This window comes from Parambassis ranga, chromosome 8, assembly GCF_900634625.1.
Source record: "Parambassis ranga chromosome 8, fParRan2.1, whole genome shotgun sequence".
Classification (NCBI taxonomy): Eukaryota; Metazoa; Chordata; class Actinopteri; family Ambassidae; genus Parambassis; species Parambassis ranga.
In genome coordinates this window covers 71,557-85,914 of record NC_041029.1, presented here as the reverse complement: position 1 = coordinate 85,914, position 14,358 = coordinate 71,557, and the positions used below count along the sequence as shown (strand labels likewise).

The 14,358-nt window shown below is 41.2% G+C and overlaps 1 protein-coding gene across 3 annotated transcripts in view; it reads left to right on the top strand.

Moving 5' to 3' along the window:
- Positions 1-13,327: 13,327 nt before the first annotated feature.
- The window catches only part of axin1 (axin 1), a 37,420-nt gene continuing 36,389 nt past the window's right edge, over positions 13,328-14,358 (top strand). For all 3 annotated transcript variants that reach the window (XR_003671083.1, XM_028411737.1, XM_028411736.1), the window contains exon 1: positions 13,328-13,501. The gene's annotated coding sequence lies outside the window, so the exon portion shown is untranslated. The remainder of the gene's footprint in view (positions 13,502-14,358) is intronic.

Here is a 14,358-nt window from a genome sequence, read left to right as displayed (position 1 = left end):
ATCTGTACTTTCTACTCCACTACATATTTTAAAAGGTCTGCGAGCTGTGTTTATATAATGAGCCTCAATCATGATGCCGGTGCTCTGGCTCAGTTAGCTAACTAGTTAGCTACTGTCTGCTAACACAAATCCATCCATTAATCATAACATTTATTCTAATGGTAGGGTACTGGGGACTGAACACCAACTATTCAACATATTTTAAGCTATGGGCTATTTAGACTTGCGTCAGGCTAAGTAGGCCTATATCATTATAGCTTACTACAATCAGCATGTCAAATGACATATATATTTAATATATATATTTTTATTGTGTCAGTTTGAAACAATTCAACCATGTAGTGTAGTCGAACAGGAATGTGCATCGCAAATCAAATCCCAAACAATCCATAAACCAGTAACACACCTCGATTGCATTTCATTTTATTCACCAGTAGATGTCCTACTGGAGTGCTGTGTCATTGCAGCCTCCTAGTCAATCACACTTGTGGAAATGAGAGACAATTATTAAGACAACCCCTATAAAGGAGTGATTCTGCAGGTGCTGACCACAGACCATTTTTCTGTTCTCATCCTTTCTGCTCACTTTTGCATTTTGTCAGTGCTCTCTCCCCTAGAGGTAGCATGAGGCGGTGCCTACAACCCACACAAGTTGCTCAGGTAGTGCAGCTCATCCAGGATGGCACATCAATGAGAGCTGTGGCAAGAAGGTTTGCTGTGTCTGTCAGCACAGTGTCCCCTGCTGCTGGTGCAGTGGGCCCTGGGTTCCTTCTAATGCATGACAATGCTAGGCCTTATGTGGCTGAAGTGTGTCAGCAGTTCCTGCATGATGAAGGCATTGATGCTATGGACTGGCCTGCCCATTCCCTAGACCTGACTCCAATCCAGCACATCTGGGACATCATGTCTCGTTCTATCCACCAATTCCACATTGCACCACAGACTGTCTAGGAGTTGACTGATGCTTTGATCCAGGTCCCTGAGAGGTCATACAGACACGTGGAGGCCACACACACTACTGAGCCTCATTTTGACTTGTCTTGAGGAACTTCCACTCAAGTTGGATCAGCCTGTAATGTGATTTTCCACTTTTATTTCGAGTATGTTTCCAAATCCAGACCTCCATAGGTTAATACTTTTTATTTACATTGATCATTTTATGTTATTCTGTGCTCAGTGTATTCCACTACATAATAAATGAACATTTCAACTGGAATATTTAATTAATTGAGATTTAGAAGGTGTTATTTTAGTGTTCCCTTTACTTTTTTGAGCAGTATTTATCATATGGTAGTTTTATTTCTATTTATTTATTTCTATTATCTATTATGTGCAATAATAATACATCACACTGTTTAGTTAGTTTCTGGATGCACAATGTACAGCTAAACCTACAAACAACTCATACTTTACCAAAGGAACTCTGTGCACCAGTCACTTTTTACCCTGTCATGTCACACCAGTCTCATATAAGCTGCTATAACTTAATCTATTCCTGGACTGTTACATTATGCCAACTGCACTGACTTGCACTATACATCTTTTGCACTCTGACTGCATTGTGCCTTCATTATGTGCCTTGTATTTTGTGTGTGCCTCATTGTAGGTACATTTTTTTACACTTTATATTTATCTTTAGTTTTTAGTTACATGTTATATGTTGCGGAGTGAAGAGTAACGCAATTTCGATTCTCTGTATGTTCAGCACATATAGCAGAGTTGACAATAAAGCTGACTTGACTTGACTTGACTTGACTACTTCCACCCACCTGTGCAATATCTGCTAATATGTTAATATGTTCATCTTCGTCTTTAACTGTATGTTTCTGTTTGTATCTTTATAGGTAGCTTTATTTATACTGTATGTTTTATTTTGATCTTACCCTATTGTATCTGCGCTGTTGTAACAATGGAATTTCCCCATTGTGGGACAAATAAAGTTTCTTTTTCTTCTTCTTGTTACAAGGAATATATTGAACTGTTAGATCCTGAAGGTATAGTGGAGCTAGTCCATGTAGACCCTTATATGTAAGAAGGAGTATTTTAAAGTCTATTCTATTCTATTCTATTCTATTCTATTCTATTCTATTTCTGTCAGATCTCTAGCTGCTGCATTCTGGATCAGCTGCAGGCTATTAATGGAGTAATGTGGACATTGTGACAATAGTGAGTTGCAGTAGTCCAGTCTAGAAGTAACAAAAGCATGGATGAGCTTTTCAGCATTACTCTGAGAGAGGATGTTCCTGATCTTAGCAATATTATGGAAGTGAAAGAAGGCGGTCTTAGAGACCTGTTTAATTTGAGGGATGAATGACATGTCTTGATCAACGATAACTCTGAGGTTCCTCGCAGTTGTGCTGGAATCCAAAGTAAGTAATGCCATCTAGAGAGAGAATGTTATCAGATAATCTAGTTCTGAGTTGTTTTGGGCCAAAAACAATGACCTGAGTTTTGTCTGAGTTTAACAGTAATCAATTGGAGGTCATCCAGTCCTTTATGTCCTTAAGACATGCCTGTAGTCTGACTAAAAGCTATGTTTCCTCAGGCTTCATGGGTGGATGGATGGAAATACTGCTGGGTTTTATCAGCATAACAATGAAGGTTTATGCCGTGCTTCTGAATGATATTTCCTAGAGGGAGCATGTAGAGGGTAAACAGGATCGGTCCGAGCACTGAACCCTGTGGAACACGTGATTAACCCTTGTATGCGAGGAGGAGACATCATTAACACGAACAAAGTGGAATCTGTCAGATAAATATGATTTAAACCAGCCTAGTGCTGTCCCTGTAATCTCAATCTCATGTTCTAAACTGTGTAATAAAATGCTGTGATCTACTCTGTCAAAGGCAGCACTGAGATCTAGTAGAACAGTTACAGAGACAAGTCCACAGTCTGATGCCATGAGGAGGTCATTAGTGACTTTAAGCAGTGCTGTTTCTGTGCTGTGGTGGGCTCTGAATCCAGACTGGAAAGCATCGAGCAGACTGTTCCTGTGCAGGTGGATATTTAACTGACTTACAACCTCTCCCTTTAAGTATCTTAGAAATAAAGGTGAGGTTGGAGATCGGTCTGTAGTTTCCTAAGATGTCCAGGTCCAGTAAAGGTTTTTTAAGTATAGGAATGATCACAGCAGTACATATCCTGTTGGCAGAGACAGGTTGATCTGGCATAATATGGAGTCTCCTATCAAAGGAATAACATGCTTGAGGAGCCGAGATGGGATGGGGTCTAAAAGACATGTAGTAGGTTTAGATTTACTGATGCTGGTGGTCAGTTTAAGGAGGTCTATAGGCACGAAGCAGTCACGGAGAGATCATGGTTGATTTGTTCTCTAATATTAGTGATTTTATTGGTGAAGAAGCTCATAAAGTCTTCAATACTAAGAGCTGCAGGAATACGAAGCTCAACAGAGCTGTGGCTCTTTGTCAGCCTGGCTACAGTGTTAAAGAGAAAGTGTGGGTTGTTCTTGTTGTCTACTATTAATTATGATAAGTAAGCTGTCCTAGCTTTACAAAGAGCCTGGAGAGACAGTTTGCTGACGTATAAGAAGGCCCTTCGTAAAGCTAGGACAGCTTATGGGATTCAACTGAATTACAGGAATTCTACTTCCTCTCCATCCTTTGTGTGGTCTGTTTCACTGATCAGATATTTAAGTTGTATCACGTAGCTAGCTCTTTGTCTGATTTTTTTAGTTTTCTTCTTCAGTGGAGCAGTGCTGTTGGTACCCCCTTCAGTACTTGTACACAGGACTGTAGGGAGTACTGGTAGGATTGCTGTCCTAAACTGTGTTACGACGTCTTCAGACAGACATCTGCTGTAGTAGACCTTTTCCTCATATGCTGATAGGTCTGGAAGAGTGAAGTCAAATGTTATTAATAGTGGTCTGAAAGGACAGGATTTTGAGACCACACTACCAGGTTCTCAGTATATAGGCCGTAGGTGAGAAGCAGATTGAGGGTGTGATTATGACAGGGCAGGTTCATTTACTAACTGAGAGAACAACACTGAATGAATGAATGCCACAAACTTTGAGGCACCACTGTAAACACAAAGAGCTTAAATTAAAATCTGTATAATAATCTGGTTTATTTTAAAACTGTAATTTGTAACAATAACCTCTGTTATGTGTGATGAGATGAGACCTGGCAATAAAATGTGCTTTTGAATCACTATCACAGAGCAATTGTGAGTGCTGGTGCAATTCGAGGAGAAAATTGGCCATTGTTTGAACGGTATGCAGGATGTGACCCTGGTTCACACGGAGACAAGCAAGTGTGAAATCCAGTTGAAAGGCAAGAAGCCACATAACAAAAGCAATATCATCTCTCCTCCTCCATTCAAATTTTCTTTTTTACCATTTCTCCTTTCTTTTCTTTGCATTTATCTGCTTATTAGCTATTTTCACAACTTCAATCAACCACTGCTGTTTTTATTTCTTTTGTTGTTGCTTAATTTGTGGGTAGCAATTAGGCGCTCATGCCCATTAGGTCTGTTACCATAGCTACCATACCGCCGTGCTGACAATCATCTGGTCATTGTTTCCTCCAATAGGGTCGCACGCTGATATAAAGTAAAGATACTCATCTTTCACACCAGTAAGAATGAGAAACAGATTCACAAGTAAGAGAAAGGGGTGCAGAGTGGCAGGCAGGGGATGGTGCCTAGTCATGGCGGACCACAGAAGCAAAATCCGAGGAGCTGCACAGCAGGAGAGGAGGGTGAGAGTCTACCATTTTAAAATTTCATTGTTCGTTCTTACGGGTTTTGGCAATAGTAACCAAAACATGCTATTGCATGCAAACTTTGAAAGCAACAAAAATGGAGTAAGAGGAAGAAAAGGGAAATGTCACTTTAAAATGCATCATACAAGCAGGTAAAGTTATATCTGAGTTATACAGATGTGTCCTCAATCAAAGAGAGAGCCAAATCCCATCAGTTCGAACATGACGGTGCATTCAGGGACAATCACGAAGTAGCTTTGAGGCCAGGCTTGTTAAAGTCAAAGGCCTTAAAGTTCAATTTTTTTTATTTGTGCGCCATCCATATCATTCTGAGGGAAAAAAAACTGTGGACAGTTAATCTGCTGCTTGAAGGTTGTTGAAAAGGACAACAGCTAGTGCAGCATGTTCGCGTTGCCCCCTTGCTGGGCAGCCCATGAGCCTGTCGACGGTGGTTTGATGTTGGATGGATAAATACCCCCTCCCACACACACACACCAAACGGAGAGCTGGAACAGAGAAAGAGAGGGATAGAAAGGGAAGAACCATCGACAGATGGACTCTGTTGTGATTAAAGATGGCGGCAGTCTTTGCTGCAGACTACGAAGGACTGCGCTCCATCAATAGGAAAGTGGTGGGAGTAGTTCGACAAAAACGACAGCATCACAGTGAGGTGCAGCAGCAGGTACGATGTCTGCTTTTAAATTAAGAACTTGTGTATTGTAGTGTTTACTTTGAGATTGCTTTGTTTTGTCAAAAGAAATCACATCATTTGATTTGAGCAGTGAATGCTTTGACCAGACAATAGGCTGAACATCAATGGATTAGTGGTGTCTGGTTGTGTACTTTCACTGTTTAATATGTATGTATAAGGTATTATATCTCCATAGGACATGTTGGCCCTCTAATAAGATTTTTCCCTGTGTTGTGGCATTACGGAGCTCTATAATCTGTCATTTCCAGCAAAATAAATTCAAATTATCCAAATCTCTGTGCATAATCCACTCCAAGACGTCATCTATTCAGCCTAGACAAAGGACATCAGCAGGACTCCAGAATATATTGCTAACACTCTCTTTGGATCATTTTCACAGTTTAAAAAAGTTTTATCAAATTGAATCTCTGTAAATTCTTTTCTTAACTTTTTACTGAATTAACAAAAAAAAGAATAAATATATAAAAATCTTGATTGGGAACATTCATTTAAATGTTTTAAAGGGCTTTTGTTCATCAGAGCGTCTACAGCAGAGATATGCCTGTTCCAGCCAAAGCATACAATCCACCCTGACAGGTGGAACAAAAGGCTACTGAAAGGACTGCAGTGGGAGACATAAAGTTGTCGTTTGGTGACACTTAGCTGCAGCTGGATCTCTAATATGCAGATATTTGAGAATAATTTTAGTAAATAGAATCTCTCTGCCAATGCTTTGTATTGCTAAACTAGCTTAGAGCTCTGCATGAAAACAGCTCTCCTATTGTTCCTTCACTCAGCTGGAGAAGTCGCTTTAGGGTTACCTGTTTGTAGTTACTGAAGAGAAGAAGAGGATTTTTCACTCGTCTCCACCGTTTGGACTGTTTCATTGAGATTCCATTTATTTGCAGGACAGTCAAATATCAAATAACACATCCTCACAAGAATTCAGAAGGTTGAAGCAAGGCATATGATCTGGATGACAGAAAATCTTCATCAACATGCACACAAAAAAAAACAAAAAAACTGATCACTAATACATCCCACAGGCACATGGTTACTTGTATGCTAACAAAACATAACGTTGTATTGCCCAGTGCCATCATTATATGGTCATAGGGTCAGCCACAAAAGTCCACATCGAGAAGTAGGGTGGGGAAAGTGACCACCACTGACAAGCAGACCATCACTCTGCAATCTGCAAGCATTTTTTTGCCAGCTATCAAGTATTATTTTCACTCACAGTTAGGCATTAAAAAGAACTGGTTTAAGTTAAGTGTTAAAAACAGGGTAAAGGCTTAGGTACAGCTATTCATAAATACATTTTACAAGGGAAACCATTCTCTTACACAGTCACCATGGGACGTGTCTCCACCCCTCATGAACACGTGGCTCGAGAAATATAGACACAATCTAATTTCATCGTTTTCAAAAAAGTTTCCGCTTACATTAACCCGCATAAATACTCTCACAAGAGCCATCATAACTACACCAGGCCTGTGGGTGGCAGTGTAGGAAGAAGGAGAAAGCCATGCAAGCCAATCAGAAGCCTCATGGATGCAGTCTGGCTCTTTGTGTCAGAAGTTGTTCCAAAAATGCTGAACCTTAAGACCTCACATGTCTCTGCTCCTCTACATACTAAGAGGAGCTGTATCTGTAAATGCAAACACATAAAAAGTGCTTACACTAACAGAAATGCAAATGCTACCTGGAATGCTTCCATTACTAGACTATAGTCTGCTCTGGCAGCTGTACTACACAAAAAAGGTTGCAGGAACTGACGCACAGACTGCCGCAAACTCCATTTTCTCAGTTTTTGTCAGTTCACATTGAAACGTGAATACAGCGTTTTTCAAAGTCTCCACTTTTGCTGGAGTTTTTAGAAAGATTAGTTTTTAGAGGCCAAAACTGTTTATGTGTAAATGAAAGGCACAAACGAAGGGAAAAGTCTTCGTTTTTCAAAACACCCGGCTATGTGTAAACGGGTCTGAACTACAGACCTCAGACCCTGTGTTGAAGTGGATTCATTGCAATTTAATGTTATCACATATCAGTGAGAATGTGACTTTTAACATACATATTTCTTCCAAATGGAAGCACAGACTCTAACACAACAAGCATGAATTTCCTTAATGTTGAATAATTAGCAATATCCTCATTTCAAAGTAATCACGTTAATCATGTTAACTTGGACAGAACGCTGGCTGGCTTCACTCAGTATGTGGACTGCTCCACTCAGGAAAATAAAACTCTGGACTTGCTGTATGCTAATGCACAGGACACATACAGTGCCACTGCACAGGAGGAGCTGCGGAGGGTGCAACACCAACTGAGAGACAAGCTGAGGGAGAGTAAGGACTCCTACAGGAGGAAGCTGGAAGCCAAACTCCAGCAAAACAACATCAGGGAGGTGTGGTCTGGAATGAAGAAGATCACAGGATGTAGACTGATGTAGAGAGGTAGACTGCCTGATGGCAACAGGGAGAGAGCTAATGATTGAAACACCCACTTCAACAGGTTTAGCTCTCAGACTGCTTCTGTCTCCTCTATCCCTCCCCCGCTCCAACCACATCTCCACCCTCCCCCTCCAACGACCTCTCAGCTCTCCCCTCCTCCCCCTAAGGTGAGACCTCTGGACCAGACAGGACTACAGCCTACCACCCCTCCCCCCTTTGACACTTCCCCCTCCCCGCTCCCCCCCCTGCATAACTGTGATGACCGGCCAGGTGAGGAGACAGCTAAAAAAGCTAAACAAGGCTGCAGGCCCGGCATCAGCCCCAGGATCCTGAGGACCTGTGCCACCCAGCTGTCTGCAGTTCTCCAGCATCTCTACAACCTGAGCCTTAGACTGGAGAGGGTGCTACTCCTCTGGAAGTTCTCCTGCCTGGTTCCTGTACCTAAGAAGTCATCTCCATCTGGCCTCAGTGATTACCGCCCAGTTGCCCTCACATCTCATGTGATGAAGGTGCTGGAGAGGCTGGTGTTGGCTAACCTTAGGCCGCAGGTGAGATCTTCTCTTGACCCTCTGCAGTTTGCCTACCAGCCATGTCTGGGGGTGGACAATGCTGTCATCTATCTGCTGCAGCGAACTCACTCACACCTAGATGGTGGTGGAGGCATGGTGAGAATCACATTCTTTGACTTCTCTAGTGTCTTCAACACCATCCAGCCTCCATTACTGGGTCAGAAGCTATGGCTGATGGGTGCTGGCGGGTCCACTGTCTCCTGGATCACTGATTACCTGAAAGACAGGCCACAGTTTGTCCGGCTGGGTGGTGTCCTGTCTGATATGGTGATGAGTGGCGTAGGAGCCCCACAGGGCACTGTGCTTTCTCCATTCCTGCATTGCAGCCAGTGACACCAATAGACTGAACAAACTGATCAGAAAGGCTGGCTCTGTCATTGGCTGCAGACATGAGTTTGGTGCAGCGGTGGAGAGGAGGACACTGAACACACTGTTATCCATCATGGATAACCCCGACAACCTTCTCCTCCCTGTACTGGACAGAGCGCCTTTTCCAAAAGACTCAGACAGCTTCGTTGTCACACAGAACGCTACAGGCAATCTTTCCTACCTCATGCTGTAAGACTGTATAACGCCTCATCTCTGTGCCAGAGATAACACAGACTCACTGCTGTAAGGGATAGGTTTTGCACAAGTCTGAGGTTTTTTTTACTTTCAAATTGCACACTGTTGTTCTTGTATATCATATAATTTCATACCAAATTGCACAATCCGATTTAGACTATATGTATATATGCATTACAATTTCACATTTTTGCTTCTGCACCTATGTTTATTTTAATGTTTATACTGTTTAATTTTTACTGTTAGAGGTATATTTTTTATTTTTTGGTATGCTTGAGTGACTGTAATTTGCTGCTGCAACCGTGAAATTTCCCAGCTTGGGATGAATCAAGTATTTTCTACTTTATTCTATTCTAAAAGCAGAAAATGTTTAGCAAATGCAATTAACATTTATTAAAGTAGTATACTTTACAGGATAATGTTGTGTGATCTAATGGTAAACAGTTCCTTGTTTTGTTTTGTCATTGAGGCAGCATTGTTCTGGTCTGAAGTAAAAACCAACTCTCGCCCTCAATTAGCTTATTTTACCAGAGTGTACTCCAAACAAAATGGCCTAAATGTTTGAACCATTTTGAAGACTTTGATACAGCAAGGTATTCTGGGCAATTAAGTGCTATCCTATCAATTTCAATCTATATCATTCTCAATGCAATTCTGAATTTTGTACAACCCTGATCCGGAAGGATGGAAACGGCTAAGAGGCTTGGCTGTGAACACAAGACAATCTGGTGGGGAGTGCAGGGAAAGACAAACAAATACACCAGGGAGGGACAATGAGACACAGGTGAGATGCATTAGGGAGGGCAGGTAATCAGCAGGAGGAGGGAGCACATGAGAAAGGGGAAGACAAGACACCTGAAATGAGAGGGAGGTCAGTGATTTTCAAAATAAAACAGGAAATAATAGAATGTCAAAACAAAATATGCCCTGGTGGATTGTGCAGTCTGATTGGAATTGCTGTCATTGCAGATGCTAGACTATTTTACAGTTTTTTGCATATCCGGAATATGCTTTACAGTTGTAAAAATGTATGATATGGTAGCAGGTAATTTTTCTGTCTTTGTGCACTGATCCACCAAAACTCCTGCTTTTTTTCCCAGCCAGATTTTTATATTGTCTTCAGTGTAGTTAACCATGCAGTTTTGTAGCTCTTGTGTAGTTTCCTTTAGCCATAATTTCTAAATGGCATTTTAAATAACTAAAATATACAGTATATTGTACTCTTGTCTTCAATTGTAATTCCTCAGTCAGTTGCATAGACTCTTTAGAACTATGGACGAAGCATCCGTGACATCACCTGTAGGTTACAGAAGGACTGTTGGGAGACCATGACCAATGAATAGCTGCTGTAATAGGTTAGAGGCAATATACAGGAAGGGACAGAGTCGCCTGTATCTACTGATGAGACTCAGGTCCTTTAACGTCTGCCAGACCATGCTGCAGATGTTTTACCACTCGGTGGTCTCCAGCGTCATCTTCTACGCTGTAGTGTGCTGGGGCAGCAGGATGAAGACGGCCGACACCAACAGACTCAACAAGCTCATTAGGAAGGCTGGCTCGGTACTGGGAGTGGAGCTGGAGTCTGTGGTGGAGGTGACAGAGAGGAGGATACTGAGGAAACTCCTCAGTATTCGTAACAACACGTCTCACCCCCTGCACGACACACTGCTGTCCTACAGGAGCACATTCAGCGGTAGACTGAGACTACCGAGGAGCAGCACAGAACGCCACAGGAGGTCCTTCCTGCCAGTGGCCATCAGACTGTATAACTCCTCCCCTTTCTGTACGGAGAAGCGCTAGATAATCATGTCAGGCATCACTGTCATTCCCTCCACTGGTCTATATTATGTTTACTTAGCACCTTACATCTCCATATTGTATCCATGTATCATATATTGTGCTCATACTGCGTACTGTACTCTAATTTTGGATTATAGTGACACTTATACTTATACTCTGTACTTAACTGCATTTATTGTGACTTGATACCTCTGGCACAAGAATTTCCTTCGGGATTAATAAAGTTTTATCTTATCTTATCTTATCTTATCTTATCTTATCTTATCTTATCTTATCTTATCTTATCTTATCTTATCTTATCGATGAATTCTCTCTGTTGTAAAAACCTATGATCCAAAATGATCCAAAGAACATCCAAAAAAGTGATTTAAATAAAATATTTAGTCTGAGAATGCAGAATCCAGTATATGGTATTTATAAAAGAAGGCACTGTTTGTTTCTGTAGGGGGCATCGTGCCACCTGACTTGAACATCATCAGCATTGCCAAAATTCTCTCATACATACTTTTGTTTTTCAGAAACAAATGGATTGCAAAGATGGGCTGTCATGGGGACCCTCTGCTCCAACCAGATGTTTCTATTTCATGAGGATGACTTTACCATTATTACAGAACAGTGTGTTAAATATCCATACAATGGAATCTTCAGTCAGTGGCTGTATTGCTGGAGGATATGTAAAGACAATCAAGCTTGAGGTAAAGCATGATTCATTGCATTTTGCACACCTATATTTGTGTGAAGAGCCAAATCTTCTAATTTATTAACAATAACAGAAAACAAGTCTGTAAGTCATGTCTGAGTGTTGAATTGCTGCCATAAAAATTGTAGAATAGAATAGAATACACTTTATTAATCCCTTTGGGAAGGTCCCTCAGGGAAATTCGGGTACAAGCAGCAATACAACACCCACAGTCAGAGCAAGAGTTAAATAGAATAAAATAGAATATAGTACAGTAAAAAATAAAAGATAAGAGGAATTCTGTACAAACATTGCACAGCAGCATAGATGGTACAGATGGATTATTGCACATGTAAATTATTACATGTGAGTTGTATCAGGCAGGCTGTACTCTTCCCTCCTTCTCCTTTATCCTCCCCCTCCTGCCGAAAGCAGAGTTGTAAAGTTTGATGGATCGGGGGACAAATGAGTCTCTAGTCCTGCTCTTGGGGAGGAGCATCCTGTTACTGTTCAGGATGACTGGCATTGTCCACAATAGCCAGATTTTTTTTAGTGTTCTCCTCTCTGCCACTGTCACTAGGGAGTCCAGCTTCATGCCGACCACAGAGCCCCGGCCTGCCTGATAAGTTTGTCCAGCCTGTTAGCACACCTTTTGTTCTTGTTACCCCTGCATGGCAAGGTAATAGCACCCCCCATGTATGTGACAAAAATAAAGGGGGTGTAACTATTGGCTTTACATTTAATGTAGTTTACAATGTAGAGATAAGCTACTAGACTCCTTTTACAGCAAAAGAATTGACAAATAGGAAGTGGCACTTAATTTTTTTTTACAACTACTGGAGTTTGTTGTTCAATGTCTTTTGTGGCTTTGCAAGAGTTAATAATATCTTCTGACATTTTCAGGTCTGGAAAAAGTGTGGAAAAAGGTCATTGTTATTATTGTTTCCTAAAAAAAAGCAAAATTCAGAATTCGATGTTTTGATATGAATTCATACTTAATTCTTAAATGTGCTAAAGGATTAAGTGTTGCTTAACACTTAAACTATAAATAACTTTTGAGAAAAACTCCCTTTTTACTGTTTGTTATTTTTCTGTGAAATTAAATGATGGGGATGAGGAAAAATGGGGAAAAACCCTAAGAATAAGAATAAATTGAAAAGAATTGATTCAGCAGAAAATGATTTTTAGATTTCCAAGTTTAAACTGGAAAATTCACAGGAAGTTGTAGTTGTACATTATTTTGGCAACCACAGATACCACCTTTAAAAACATTTTTTTACAGTCTACATGCTCACAACACTATGGTTACTTTTCACCAGAGCATGTTCACAAAGGAGAATATGTGTACATGTAGCAGTTTAGTGCTTTAATTAGCCTGTGCAAGGTTTTCAAATTCAGGATACTGACTTAACTGCATTACCTATACCAGGATTAGACATTTATGCACAGAATGATCAGGATGCCCTTATAAAGAAAAACGACAAAACCTGCTTCTATCCAGGTTACTTGCTCTTACACACAGTGAAGTTGCATTTTGGGAAATGTAACACTTCTTTTGACCCATAAAGAGTTTTTAAATTAGGACAGCTCTGCATCTGCAACATAGTGTGTAGTTATCTGTGTCCAACTTATATAAATAATATGTACTGTATTATTATTATTACAAATATTATTAATCTTTTTAAAAACAAATGTTCTACTACTACTACTACTACTACTACTAATTTATTTTACTATTTATTGTGAAAGAGAAGGAGAGAAAAATCAGTGTATTATGTATCAGAGCCAAACGTTGCAGTTCGTGTAGTGACCGGGCGGGGCGCTGTGTGACGTCTGTCCTGCAGGCGCAGCAGCCTGAGCTCCTGCGTGTGAGAGACCAGTCATGGAGAGGTGGAGAGCGGACTGTTTTCTTTGTTATTTTTAAAGTCCTGCTCTTCCGAACTATGACACTGTTCGCTCAGATTTGTGTCGGCCTAAACACCCGACGCACCCGAAAGCAGCAAGAAGATCGGTGACTGATGAGGTATATGTCACTTTTTCCCCTCTGCCCCTGCCTTCTCACAGATTGGGATTGCGGTAGTCGGGAGATATATCCTATCATCGCTCTGCTGGTTGTAAGTGTGTTCGGGAATCGGTGTGCTTTCCCTCTGACGGTAGAGGAGAATATTTACGGTCGTTTTGTTGTTCGTGTAGTTTAGCCGCTGTTGGTGGTTAAAGTGCAGATCTTAATAGTGTGACAAAGTTGTGCACTTGTCGGTCGGCTGCTGAAAGGCCTGGCTCTGTGTGTGAATGGAGTTTGTTTCTGGCTCCCCTCCCCCACTCTCCGCTGCTGTTCCGCTCATATTGGAGAGGCCAAGACATGAATGTGATGAGCGGCTCACTTCAAAGAAACTGTGTTCCGAATAAAAGGCGTTTCTTGGTTTTCTGAGTTCGCCTCTGTCCGGCGGAAATCGCCTCTAAATGTCCTTTAATGTCGCCGGCGTGGCGCACACCTGTGACCGCAGGACCAATTATTTGAATAGTGACGCGCTACCCGAGCATTTCATGCCGATGCATCCTCCTCATAGATAGCAAGACGCTAGTTTGTCCATATGAATAATGCTATTTTAACTGCAGCATTGCTAAACTGTGCATTTATCTTTCTCATTGCGGTCCTCCTGCACGTGCTGCACACACTTCAGGATTGTGCACAGTTGCCAGGTTTATTCTGTATACAGTCTTTGTTCAATCAGAAGTGTTTTGTATCTGTATTGGAATAGACAGAGAAGAGGGATTGGGTGTGCCCAAAAGGCAAGGGTGATGGCAACCATTAAAAATATTTCTTGTGAGATCACAGTAAAGAGTAAACCCAGTCGGGTCTTTCAGATTTAATCCTATTAA